Source organism: Neovison vison, chromosome 1 (assembly GCF_020171115.1).
Source record: "Neovison vison isolate M4711 chromosome 1, ASM_NN_V1, whole genome shotgun sequence".
NCBI lineage: Eukaryota > Metazoa > Chordata > Mammalia > Carnivora > Mustelidae > Neogale > Neogale vison.
Genome location: NC_058091.1, coordinates 298,869,504 through 298,882,565, shown reverse-complemented (window position 1 = coordinate 298,882,565; position 13,062 = coordinate 298,869,504). Strand labels below are relative to the sequence as shown.

At 37.0% G+C, this 13,062-nt stretch overlaps 1 protein-coding gene across 2 annotated transcripts in view; it reads right to left on the bottom strand.

Annotated features, from left to right (window-relative positions):
• CDH12 (cadherin 12) overlaps window positions 1-9,902 on the bottom strand; it is a 998,981-nt gene extending 989,079 nt beyond the window's left edge. For both annotated transcript variants that reach the window (XM_044233503.1, XM_044233529.1), the window contains exon 1: window positions 9,558-9,902. The gene's annotated coding sequence lies outside the window, so the exon portion shown is untranslated. The remainder of the gene's footprint in view (window positions 1-9,557) is intronic.
• Window positions 9,903-13,062: the final 3,160 nt, after the last annotated feature.

The following is a 13,062-nucleotide window of genomic DNA, read 5'->3' as shown; positions in this document are numbered from 1 at the left end:
GCACACATGCATATAGTGTGATAAACATGCAATGTGAGGCCATCACAAAAATACTTTGAAAAGCACTTAAAATGTATTTCCAGTGAATTTTCCTTAACTTTCAAGATTTCTTAGCACGGACACGTGCCTGTAAAGAGACTGTGATGAAATAACAGAAAACAGACATATAAAGAAAGCAATCACCATGCGTGGCATTATAAAACAGATCTTTGGCTCCTTGATATGACATTTATAATTGATGTAACTTTTTTGTTAAGGTAAAGTCCAATTCAATGTCCCAATCTTGTCTCTATGTATGTCTTTTTTGCATGCCTGTGCATATATGCACAAAGAAGCAAAGAAAAATGGTAAATGTGGATGGTTAAGGAAGGGTAAGGAAAAACAAAGAAAATGTCTGCCTTTCTGTTCAGGATACCCAAATGAACTCTTGAATATGCAGCTGACACTTTCATGAGGAAATTGACCCTTAGCTGGAATTTCATACTCTTGGCAAAAATAATTCAACTGTAGTTACAAGGCATAAAGCTTCATGGACTTGCACGCTAAGATTTTCTGTAATGACTTGGAAATCTACAGAAACAAGGGAAGGGGCCTGACTCATTATTTGGTTGTGATGACATGACCCACATGAATGTTAGGGGATAATGGGCAACTTAGCTCACTGCAAATCAAACAGCTCCATGATCCATCATTAACCTAACTGAGCCTCCGTTTATTGAAGTAGCCCTCTAAATGAAGAGGTCAAAGCCTGTTTAAAAGCTCAGAGATTTGTTAATGTTCCAAGGACTTAGAGTCTATTAGATCAGAGCATGTACAAAATTGTAGGCACTTCAGATAGCTAACACACATTGGTATGTATATAAATATTTTAAGAATATTCTTTGAAACTTGGTTTGAACAGGGCCACTGCATTTGTGAGATTATCCTGCATAAATGTGGATATGTGTCAGGCTTAAAGGAAAAGAAAGGACTCTGTAAAGAGATACTCCACAAGAGGAAATAAGTTTCCACTCTAAACTGACTTTCATAATGCAATTAACTCCATTAGGGAGAATGGAATTTTGAATACTGTTCAAATTAAGGCAGTGCAGTTAGAAGCAGCAGCAATTCAGGAAGAATTAGCAATGCCCTTCTGAAGAGAGCTACTGAATTAAACCTTGGAGGGTTTTAAGATTAAGCCATTTAATTGTTACTTTAGGAGCTCTGGACTTTGCATAGACACGAGTCCAGGTGTTAATACTGATTCTCCTCTGTTCTCTCCAGATAACAAACCTGAATCTCAGAGCCAATTAAGACAAATCTTTAAAGGCCTTTTTCCCCCTTTTTAGTGTATGCTGGGAGCTTTATTTTAATTGTGGACACCATGGGGAATCAGGGACATTATATGTAGTGACATAGTATTGAATCTTGAGTTGAAAAGATAACTAGTACTTGTTCAAATTATCCTGTCTTGACTTTAAAACCACTTTTTTTTTTTTTTTGGTAGGTTGACACTCAAATTATATTCTTTATTCCCTTAATAATCTTTACAGAACACTCTTTTAGTATTTAATACTAACACAAATGGCATGACTAGTTAGTGATTATTATATTTGCAGGCCAAGTTGTATGCATGAATATATTATTACAGAAAGTCACATAATTCACAAAGATGTCTCACTCCCCTCCCTGAAGATTAACACTTAACATATCATCATGTAAATCATTCAAACTCCATTTTTTTGCATGTGTATGTTTGAGTAAATTTATGTGCCCATATCCATTCTCTCATTTATTAATTTAGTCATTGACCCAAACACTTATGGAAGGCTCCTAAGTGCCAGGAACTATTATATGACTTCCCTCATGTGGTCTGCATTTTATTTGGGAAGACAGGCAATATTCTGCAATATCATGTAAGCTAAAGCAGGTCCTATTTAAAGAAAATTAAACGTGGATAAAGGTGAAAATATTTCTTCTGGGGAAGGAAATGCTATTTACAGACAGTGATTAGGGAATGTAGTTCTGAAGTATGGATATTTAAACTAAGATCTTTGTAAAGGAAAGCATAAACTGGGTGACTGCAAAGTCCCTGTGGCAGCAATGAACTCAGCAGAATGAGAAATAAAATGAAATGGATAAGCCAGATACTGTCTTTAAACCATGAGAAGTATTTTGATAGTGATTTTGAAGGGTTTACACCTGGCTACTGTGCAATGAATTGGGGTAGGGGATAAAAGTAGAAGCTGAGGGGTACCTGGGTAGCTCAGTGGGTTAAAACCTCTGCCTTCAGCTCAGGTCATGGTCTCAGGGTCCTGGGATCAGGCCCCACATTGGGCTCTCTGCTCAGCAGGGAGCCTGCTTCCTCCCCTCTCTCTCTGCCTGCCTCTCTGCCTACTTGTGATCTCCGTCAGATAAATAAATAAAAATCTTTAAAAAAAAAAAAAAAAAAAAAAAAGAGTAGAAGCTGAAATACCTGTTTGGAAATTGGGACAATAGTGGTCGGATTGAAGGATTGCAGGTAACTGGTAGAGGTCGAAGTGATTGGATTAAAGATGTACTAAGACAGTAAGACCAGGAACCCAGTAGATTTTATTTGGCACTGATTGTGGGGAGAAGAGAGAAAAACCAGGGCCAGAGAATTGATCCTAAATTCTTAAGAAATTAAATGAATCATTACATAATTTACTGAGATGCAGCAGATTAGGAAAATGAATATATTTAGGTTGTGGTGAGAAGGGGCAGAAATTAACAGCTTGCTTTTAAACAAGTTATTGTTAACATGATTGTTAGATGTTGCTATGGACCGCATGTATTTCCCTAGGGGGCGGGGGGTGGTGTCACATACATTAAATTGCTAACTTCCAACATAAGGGTATTTGGAGGTGGGGCCATTGGGAAGTAGGTAGGGTTAGATGAGGTCATAAGGGTGAAGTCCTTGTAAAGATCAGTGCCCTAGTAAGAAGAGAGAACACCACAGCTTGCTCCCAAGCTCTCTCTGCAGGAGCACCAAGAAGTCACATGAGGGCACAGTAAAAGAAAGCCATCTACAAGTCACAAAGAAAGCACTCACCAAGAATCCAATCAGTCAGCACTTTAGTCTCAGACTTCCAGCCTCCTGAATCATAAGAAAAGAAGTTTCTGTTGCTTAAGTTACCCACTCTCTGATACTTAGTTCCAACAGCCCAGGCAACCTAATCAGACAAGCGAGTATAAATACTTAGTAGGCATTTGGATATTAGGGTCTGATGCTCAGCACAAAGATTGGAGACAATGACAGATTTGGAAAGAGGCATTCAGATGGCATTAAAACCTATACTACTGGTTTCTAGAGTAAGTTCTAGAGAGGTGAACAGGGCCTAGGCCTGGTTCTGGGGATAGCCTGATAGTTTCTATTTATGGGTCAGAAAACAAGAGAACCCAGAGAGAATGAGAAAAAGCAGTCAGTGGGAAAGAATAAAATCAGAAGACAATGACAAGCACATGAAAATATTTCTGCAGAAAATAATGCAACCATTAGAACTGCTAGGTATTGAGTTTTGATGGATGCTGCCAGATTTCCCTCCAAAATGATTCCACAGTTTATAGTACAGCCCAAAATCTATGGGATGGGCTGATGGTCCTGTGGTATGATTGTATATGTTGCATATACCTGACATTTTTGTTTTTCAAAAGAAATACCTACATGACAATATTACTGTTTGGAGGTATGTGTAAGCTTCTGAGCTAGGACAGATTATGTGTCATATATTTTCATTTACAACACTATTCTCCTCATCAGAGGAGATAATGATAGGTATATACAATTCCTTGTTAAATAAACATGTGAAATACTGAGATTAAAATGTATTATAGAATAACTGTCTTTTTAATACTGCAATTAAAATTTATATTGTTTATATTTAGTATATATGAGATTATGTTATAAACTCAAGTACTCGACACCACTCTAATTCTGGTTGCAACAGCTACAGTTCCAATACTGTACTTCCTTCTATGTAAGGATCTTATAGTGGTGACCTTCTAGTAGGAGTTTAGTACAAATACCAGATATTGATTCAGATAATGAGCTGTCTTGCTGTGAGAAATTTGAATTTCAGAAAAGTATTCTTGGCTTCCCATTCTTGCCTAAGTAAAAATATAACATAAAACCTTGCCAAGAGCTTATTTTTTTTTTTACTTTTCACTCACAATCTTACTGCTAGTAATTAAAGAAGAGTAGAGTTTCAGTACAATCTTGCTTTTAAATTGGCCTGAAATCACATCCCTTGGAGTAATGGCTGCCCTTCATGGAAATAAATATTGACTCACAAAGTTGTAGGAGGACATTTCCTTTTGGATAAAATGTTATTTCCTTGTTACTTCAAGTATTCCTATTTTGTCTCCTCAGAAATACTTTTAAATACACCATACCATTTATTTCAGTGAGCAGTCTTTTAATGTTAATTCCCTCTATTTCCCGACATTTATCAAGTATCTGGATTGGATCTCTTCTGAGTCAATTTAAAAGTATTACTTTAGATAAATTAATTAATACCACATTTAGGTTATTTCCTAACAATTCTTTATAACATTTAAGATATTATTTTAATAAATGTTGAAATGCCAGCTGAAATTATTTGATATTTGGCTTTTGGATACTATTTTACTTGCATTATTAAAATTAATGATATCTTCTAATTGTGTCTTCCACCTATGTCCTGGATATTTTAAATTGTAATCTTCTCTCAATTGTTTCAAAAACTCAGGAGCTTTCCAGGTAAGGTTTGAAATTCCTAAACATGGCGGGCAAAGACAGATAGATTGGTAGGTGGCAGATTTAACAAGTAAAGGAACCTATGTACAAGACTTGTTGTGGGTGCCCACAAGATGAGCTGATATCCACATCTTCCTGCCAGAATCTTCAAAGTTTATACATTGGCCTTAATGGGATTCAGTCACATGTTCAGTCCAGTGGTTTAAGTAACACCTTACTTTCTCAAATTTATTCCCTTGAAACAGCCCAGAGTGTGAGAATGGTGGACAGAAATCACATTCCAAAGACTGGGGAGAAGATAAGGAGCCTCTGATTGCCAGGGTCCAGCTCAAGCATCAACAGGAGGTCACAGCCTTCTGATGACCTCCTCTAACACTCTAAGATCTTGATTCATCATTCATTTTCTTTTGTCTAATGATTTCAATCTCATCTATTCACATGCTCAAATCTCTATAAAAAAATTATAATCCCATAAACTTCCCTTGACTCCATTCTTTCTATTTAGTGATCTCCTATTCTCCTCTTTGCTTGACTTTTAAACCTCTTGAAATATGGTGGTAACAGTTTCATCACAACTGAAACTTCACTGAACATTTAAACTACTAGAAACATCCATGCTTATTCATTAAAAGCATTCTTGCCAATAAGTGGGATTATTTTCAAATAAGTGACCCGAGGACCACTTCCATCCCAACATGACAAGTAAATTACAACGTATAACAAATACTGACCACTCCATGATGTCATCTAAGAGGAGGCATCTCTGGTTGTGGTTAGTCTCTACAAACCTAGTGCTATAGTCATGTAAATTTCAGAAGAGAAAGACCTATTAGTGAGTGTTTTTCTATGTGGTAATATTATACTAAATCAAGAGAAGAAACCAAGGATCAAAAAGCTAAGTAACATACCCCAAAGTACCCACAGAATAATTCTTAAAATCTAGATTCATACCACTATCTGACTTCCAAGTTTTGATTTTCCCCATCATCATGCAGATAATGAATCAAGACTCTCATCTTTGCATGGAGAAAAACATTTTTTGCATATTATAATAATTTTCTAGCTAATAGAAGTAACAGAACTTACTAAGTACCTAGTATATTTCTGGCATAATCAAACATGCTTATAACTAGCATCCTACTTTGTGGATAAGTCCTAAGCCCTAATGTTTACTTCTTTGGTTCTTGGAACTAAGTACGCATCATTCATCTATCCGAACATGTAGATTTAGGACTTGATACGTGAGTCCTGTCTTTTTTTATTGGGTATCTGTGCACAAATTGGTACCTCACCTTCTCTCACCAGAATCTTCATACCTATATGCACAAGAATACATATTTTAAGAAGAATTTTATTGTTCAAATAGCACATCCCTATAAGAGTAGTGACTTAGATGCTTTTCACAGAGCAAGGGTTATGTAAGAAAATCATAACCTTTTAGTGAAAAAAATAACTGAAACATACTAAAGATTTAATTCATCCCTTAAAAACATGAGCTATAATATAATAAAGTGATACAAACCTGAATAAAGCTAAATTTACAAAAATAGTAAATATATGGCTTATTTCCAGTAGTTTAGCAAATGCTTATTAAATTAAGTGATAATCAATAATTGAATAAGTGAATTCTTAGAACATTAACCAGGATCACACAAAAAGCAGAATAACACTATGTGAAGTTCATCTGTTATTCAGTTTTACAGTAGTCATAATTTTCTCTCAGTCTTTTCTAAAAATGTTACTTGACTGCATATTATTAGCCATCTCAGCATGTGATGCTTAAAAATAACTTTGAGTAACCACTATTGATATTCAACACAGGTGGAATTATTCACAATCACAAATAAACACACGCACACGTGTGTGTGCCCATACGCACTCTCCTTTTAACGTTTTGTAATGATATATCACCCTTTTAGCATAATAATTCAGAAAAAAAATTCAATTACCTTAAAGCCAAAAGTTAAAATGCTTTTAAAAGCCCTAAGAGTATGAATTGCTCAATTATCATGTATTAGTAAAGTGAAAGGGAAGTTCCTGGTAAAATCATAAATCTCCATTCCTTATTTATTTGATTTTTCTTGATATAAATTGAACCAATTCATAAAAATAAAACAGTATTTGTTAAACAAGATATAATAATTTCTACCTACAGCTTAATATAAAATATATTATAAATATATTTATATAAATATAGAAATCATGAATTGACATAAAATACTATGCTTTGATGTGGTAATACTGACATGGTAATACAGGACATAATTTTAAAAGAGACTAAAGAAATGATTTCTTACCTTAAATTAGACATCTGTGATCACACTTTTCCTTTGGATGTATGAAGACATTACTAACAGTCTACTTAAGTCATTTTATCACACAGACCTTAGATTTGATATTTTTACATGAAAACATGGCTCACTTCTGAAGAGAACCATCACTGTATGCATCTTCCTATCACAACTGTTAGGCAGATTTAATGATATGACATCTAAATGGCATAGGTGTGAAAACACAGTAATATTTCACATTTCATGTAAGAACAGTTTCAGCAGACTATGTGCAGTACTGTTTCATCAGCAAGAGTGATCTGATGTTCATCACAATACATTCTAAGAGGTAAGAGTGACAGATATTCTTATTAACCACAAAATGAGAAAAGATTGATTTCAATCAATATCACAGTCTATTACATGAAATATGTTCTGTAAAAATACCAGATCCAAAATATCATCTACCTAAGGAGATGAGTTTTTGCTCCATCCTTAAAGGATGCAGTCATACTGAGATATAAGTGTGTCATGTGAAGCATTAGCAGGATTTTTTTTTCTATAAGCTAAGCACTGTTTTTGCTGTTATAAGAACTTGCTATGTATTATCCCACATGTAAAACAAATGACGGTTCCTTCCCATTATAATTCAGCTCTCTCTTTTTGTGAGAATTATCTAAAATGATCACATCACTAAGCAGACCATTGGAAGGAATCAGGTCCAGTAGGGGAAAAAAAAGCATTCTTGGCTTGAAAACTACCCCCTACTGCTTGAAAATGGTACACAGCAGTAGAAGTTAAGAATCCAGAAACTGGATATTTGCTGAACAGGGTATTTGCTGAACACAACAGAAAAGAAAATGTGATTTTTTTTTTTTTTATTGGAAGTTGCTAAGCTACTCCAGGGTTAAACTAGTAAGTTAGCCTTTGAAGTGAGAGTTATTAATAAAGGAGAAAACATATTCTGGAATTGGAGTTCCAAGTTAATGTGAAACCTGATTTTGCTACAGTCGTTTCTATAGCCGGTAGAGGAACTGTCCCTAGATCTCATCACTGAACCAGGTAAAGTACAGGTTAGTTAAATTAGTTAACTGGAACCTTCTATTTTGTGTGTGGCTGAGCTCTTGAGCATTCTGAAACAATTTGTCAATCAACTGCTCACGGCTTGGGAAGAGTAACCATATGCCTTTCAATTCGGAAGAGACCTTCTGCTGGAATCATGCAAATCTTTATAAGAAAAACCTATTCAGTTCATTTTTTCCTAGAAACAATAGTGAAGACCTATAAATTAAAGTGATTTTCAAATTGCTTAGGATAACTTAATGAGTAAATGATGCCACTGAATAAGGAGGTTCAATATTTCTGGATAGCTGTGCATCTGCATTTTATAAACCTGAAAGCCAATCAAGAATGCTGAAAAGACCAAACTAACTGATAACCTGCTTGGCATGGTTGGATTTTCATGTTTTGGTCCTGTATCGGGGTAATTGAAAGCTGTAAACACATTTTCAGAACCTTCTCGTTTTAATCCCCCCCCCCACTCTGTAAGGCAATTTTCCAGCTGAGCAGTCTGTGAATGAGTTTCAAAATACCTGATGAGAAACTGGAATCATGAAATGGTCACAGAATCACCCAAAAGTATGTCAGTTCTCACTCCAGAGAGTACAGAGAAATATGTGTATGAGACATCAAGCACTCCGAACCACAGAGGTTCTGAAGCCACTGTGATTTCCATGTAGAAAGAATGATGTTTAAAGGGGAGAAAATATTTATAAAATACCAAAGGTCTCTGAAAAAAAGATTCGCTGGTATGTCCTATATTACACATATGTCTCACTTTTTCAACATACCACCAAGTGATTAATACCTTTAAGATATTTTAAAAATACATATTATATAACCCACAGTAGATCTGGTAGTCTGCATTTCTTCCACTTGTCTCAAATTACTTTTGAGGTAGGAAACTCAGCTGTACAGGAGAGACTAGCTATTAAAGCATTTAAATTGCTCTATAGTTTTCTTTAGTGAATAATGAAGTTTTTAAATACACACACCTTAATAAATACCAGTGGAGAAGGATGTAGGGATGTTCCTGTATTTTAACAAAAAGCAGTGGAGATGGGTATTTACAGAGGATTTTTGAAAATAAAGCATTATTTTGTCATAAAAATAGATCAATAAAGCCATTTCTAAAATAGCCAGTTGAACACCTACCATACCTAATTATTTTCGTTTGACAATTCAGCCATGCTAAGTAAGGCACGTAAGTGGTTAAAACATTCCTTTCACTCCCCCTTTCAATGTAACCTTTGGATCTGAAGACTAGAGACTTGTTTGGAACTTACTGAAGTTTCCCAAAGCAAAACCACGCACCAGTTCCTAATTCAGATGCCAGATCTGTGTGCAGCCTCGTTCAGCTTCTGACTACGCTAGGCAACACTTTATTAATCATGTATGAATTTCTGTGCGTATATCCCGAAGCGATCACACACGGTGCAATCCCAATTAAAGGGGAAGGAAGAAAAAGGTGGTGGTGGAGGGGGGAGCATTACCTGATGGCAGAACCGGCAGCTGCAGGAGCAGAAGCAGAAACAGCAGCGGCGGGATGCATCAACCTAGCCTTGAACCGAAGGTGAGACCCTTGTCTCTCTCCCTCTCTCCTTTTCTCTGTCTCTCTTTTTTCCTTCTAAATCACTGTAGCAACAAACTGCCTTGCATTTTGTCCCCTTTCGTTCACAGAAGATTCTCCAAGCCGGGCAGCCAGCCGACAGCACTTTCTTCCTGGAAGAGGTCTGCGTCTCTGCTCAGAAACGCCTGGACCCCTCTCTGTGGCTCCTCCACGTTTACCCTTCAGATCAATGATGCTCGCGGAGCGGCTGGAGCGCAACCGCAGCGGCGAGCGGCCAGCCAATGGGGGCCCAGGATTCCCTCCCAGTCAGCTCCCCGCCCTCAAAACAAAACACAGCGTGCCTTTGACACGTCGCCGAGTTGTGAAAAGTAATTGAATCCTGTATTTGAAGTGTATCTTGTTTGTTCTTTTTCCCCCCTAGCGTTCATCGTCCAATGCTGTGAATGAACGCGAAGGCTCCATAGCTCTCAGGACACTCGTTAAAGGAGCTGCGTAGAGCGGGAAGCGTGGGCACCGGGAAACCGAGAGCACCTGGGTTGCTTTGCACCTGCAGCTTGGCTATTTCAAGGCTTGAGGACTTGAAAAAGCAGAGAACGGGGAGGCAAAAGCTTGGGTCCCGGTTCTCACGCCACTCAGCAGCTTGTTTCTTGTATCCTGTAGAACGGGAAAATAAAGTCCATTTCAACTGGATGTTGTTGTGTCTTTCTCTAAACGCTGTCTGAACGAGAATCAGCCACTAGTTGGTGGGTGGCCTTAGCCAAGAAATTTCCACGAATCCATTTACCTGTTTCCCTGCCCACGGAACATGGTCCAGATTTATAAGGAACTAAAATGTGTTCAGGCTATAGGGTAGGCTAGTTTCTTTCATTTTGCCTGTTTATATATTTGTAAGATTTTTGTAATTAACAATAATTTCTCTTAAGGACTCTATTAGTGATTGCTTGCAACTGTAGAGAATATTCCAATGATTTTAAAAATCTTATAATGGAAACAGTACTATTACCTCTTTCCAAATTCTAAAACCACATGCATGCTTTGTCCAAAGCATGGTGATCTTTGTTAATTTCTGTTGATTCACAACCTCAGGAGTTCCTGTGGGTGAAATTCGTTTCTGGCCGTACACACTGAGGGCAAGGAGAGACCAAAGAAAGAGTTGGGCTGCTCCAGATTGATAGGTGGCATTTTAATAAGCAAGGGAACTTACATACCAGGCTTGCCTTAGGTCGCCACAAGACTAGTAGATCTTGGTACCTGTTCCTCTAGAATCTTAAAATCTTACGTGGAGCTCTTGGTGGGGTTCAGTCATGTATGTAGTGCAGTAGTGCAGATGCTGTCAGTAGCACATGACTCTCTCAAGTCCTTGAAGTGGCTCCTCATATAGGAACAGTGCACCTAATGCACATTCCAACCACAGGGGAGGCCGTAAGGAGCCTCTGATTGCCTGGGTCTGGCTTGCGTGTCAACCCAAGGTCACACCCTCTGATTGACCTCCTCCAACAATTTCACTATTGAAGTACTGAGTTACTGAAATTTGCTTACACAAGTTCCTGGAAATCATTTATTTTCGCTCCAAGAATCTAAGTCACTTTATCATTCATATGTCAAGAATGCAGCAATATTGGGGATAATCATTTGATCTAAGTATATAAAAATCTCAAGAGCACAGAATCTCCGCAGTTTTAAAAATATGTATAACTACAAGCGGGCTGGGTAGCTCAAACAACTGCACAAATAAGAATGTCTTTTCAATGTCACTGTTGAATAAGAATAAAATTAATGTGTCTTTCTGAAATCGTTTTGTTCCACTGAAGTAATACAAATGGGTTGATGAATTTGGTGTAGCCAAGCTTTGTGTGTCATGACAAGTTGAAATAGCTTGGGGAGACTATACAAACAAAACAATTTTGTTACCTGTCCATCATGTGAAGGACCCATGGAAAAGTGTAATATTTACAGCACTGTATGCTGTGTTGTTATAAAAAGGTGAAAGCTAACTTTATTGTAACTCACTCATGTAGCCAGTAAAATTTTATTCAGGACATTCTCTGGTTAACTGTGGTCCCCTGGCTTTTGTGAAGAAAGGACTGTGCTAACAAAATGATAATTATAAACAGTTTTTATTTCTTAATTCTATAATCACATGTATTCATTATCTGAATTCATTTGTGGATCACAAATAATAAGTCACCGAAATAGAGAACGTTGTCTTTGTTCTGTAGTCACATTATGTGATTTCCAGACCATTAGCAAGAGCTTTATGTGGGAACTTATTGAAAAGGCAAATTCTCAAACCCTTCACTAGTCCTATTGAATTGGAAACACCAAAAGTGGCATCCAAAAATCTGTGTTTTAACATCCCTTCAGATAGATGATCCCTAGGCACACCCAAAGTTTGAGAGTCATTGCTCTAAGGAAGGCAACTTCAAACTACTGTGACAGACTAGCACCTGCTTTTGAAAATAAACTGTTATTGGAGAACAGTTTCACCCGTTTTCCCCATATTTTCTATGATTACTTTTGCACCACGACGGTAGAGCTGAATACTTGCCACAGGGACCTATGACGTGAAGCTGAAACTTTGCTGTGTCCCTCTAAGAAAACTCTGTTGACCCCTGCTGAGGGCATGATAAGACAAGCTATATAATCAGTAATTGGTGGCAAGAGTTGAAAAAGAAGTAACATTTGAAGATGCATGGACGAGATCAGATTAATGAAATCAATGGGATTTGGAATAAATTTAAAGGGATGATCTGGTAACTTATATTCCTATGTTTTCAAGTAGATTTTTGCTGTTTCACCTCAGAGGAAGGATGTACTTCTCCTTTCTAGACTTGGTTGTGTGACTTGCTTCAGAATATGGCTAGAAGAACATTATTGTGTTCAAGCAGAATACTGAGGAACAAATGTAAGTTTGTACCCTTTTCATACAGAAGCTTTTCCATAACCCCGGGCTATTAAATAAGAGAACATTGGAGTCTCAGCTACCCTGGGATGAACATGCAGTCAAGAGGTTAATAAAGCTTTTATTTGTAAGCCATTGAGATATTTAAGCTCCTATGTTACCACATAGTCTGTCCTGACTAAAATAAGGAAGTAAAATTTAAAGTAACTAGAGATAAGCTAGTGCTGACGTGAAAACAATGACTGGAACAAGGCATTTAACTAGAAACTCAAAAATCACTTTTGTGGAAAGAACAGTAAAACTAGTTGAGTTTTTTAAAGGAAAGAATTGCCAGAAAAGCAGGAGATAAATATTAAAAAGAATCATGGCAGACAATTAAGGCTAAGGAAATAGAACTTAATTCTTTAGCAATGGGGAGTCTTGGAGACTGTTTAGGAAAGGAATAACGTAATCAAAACTGTGCAACTGGAAGATTACTCTATTGGCAAGAAAGAAACGGAAAGACATAGGAAAATTCATCACAACG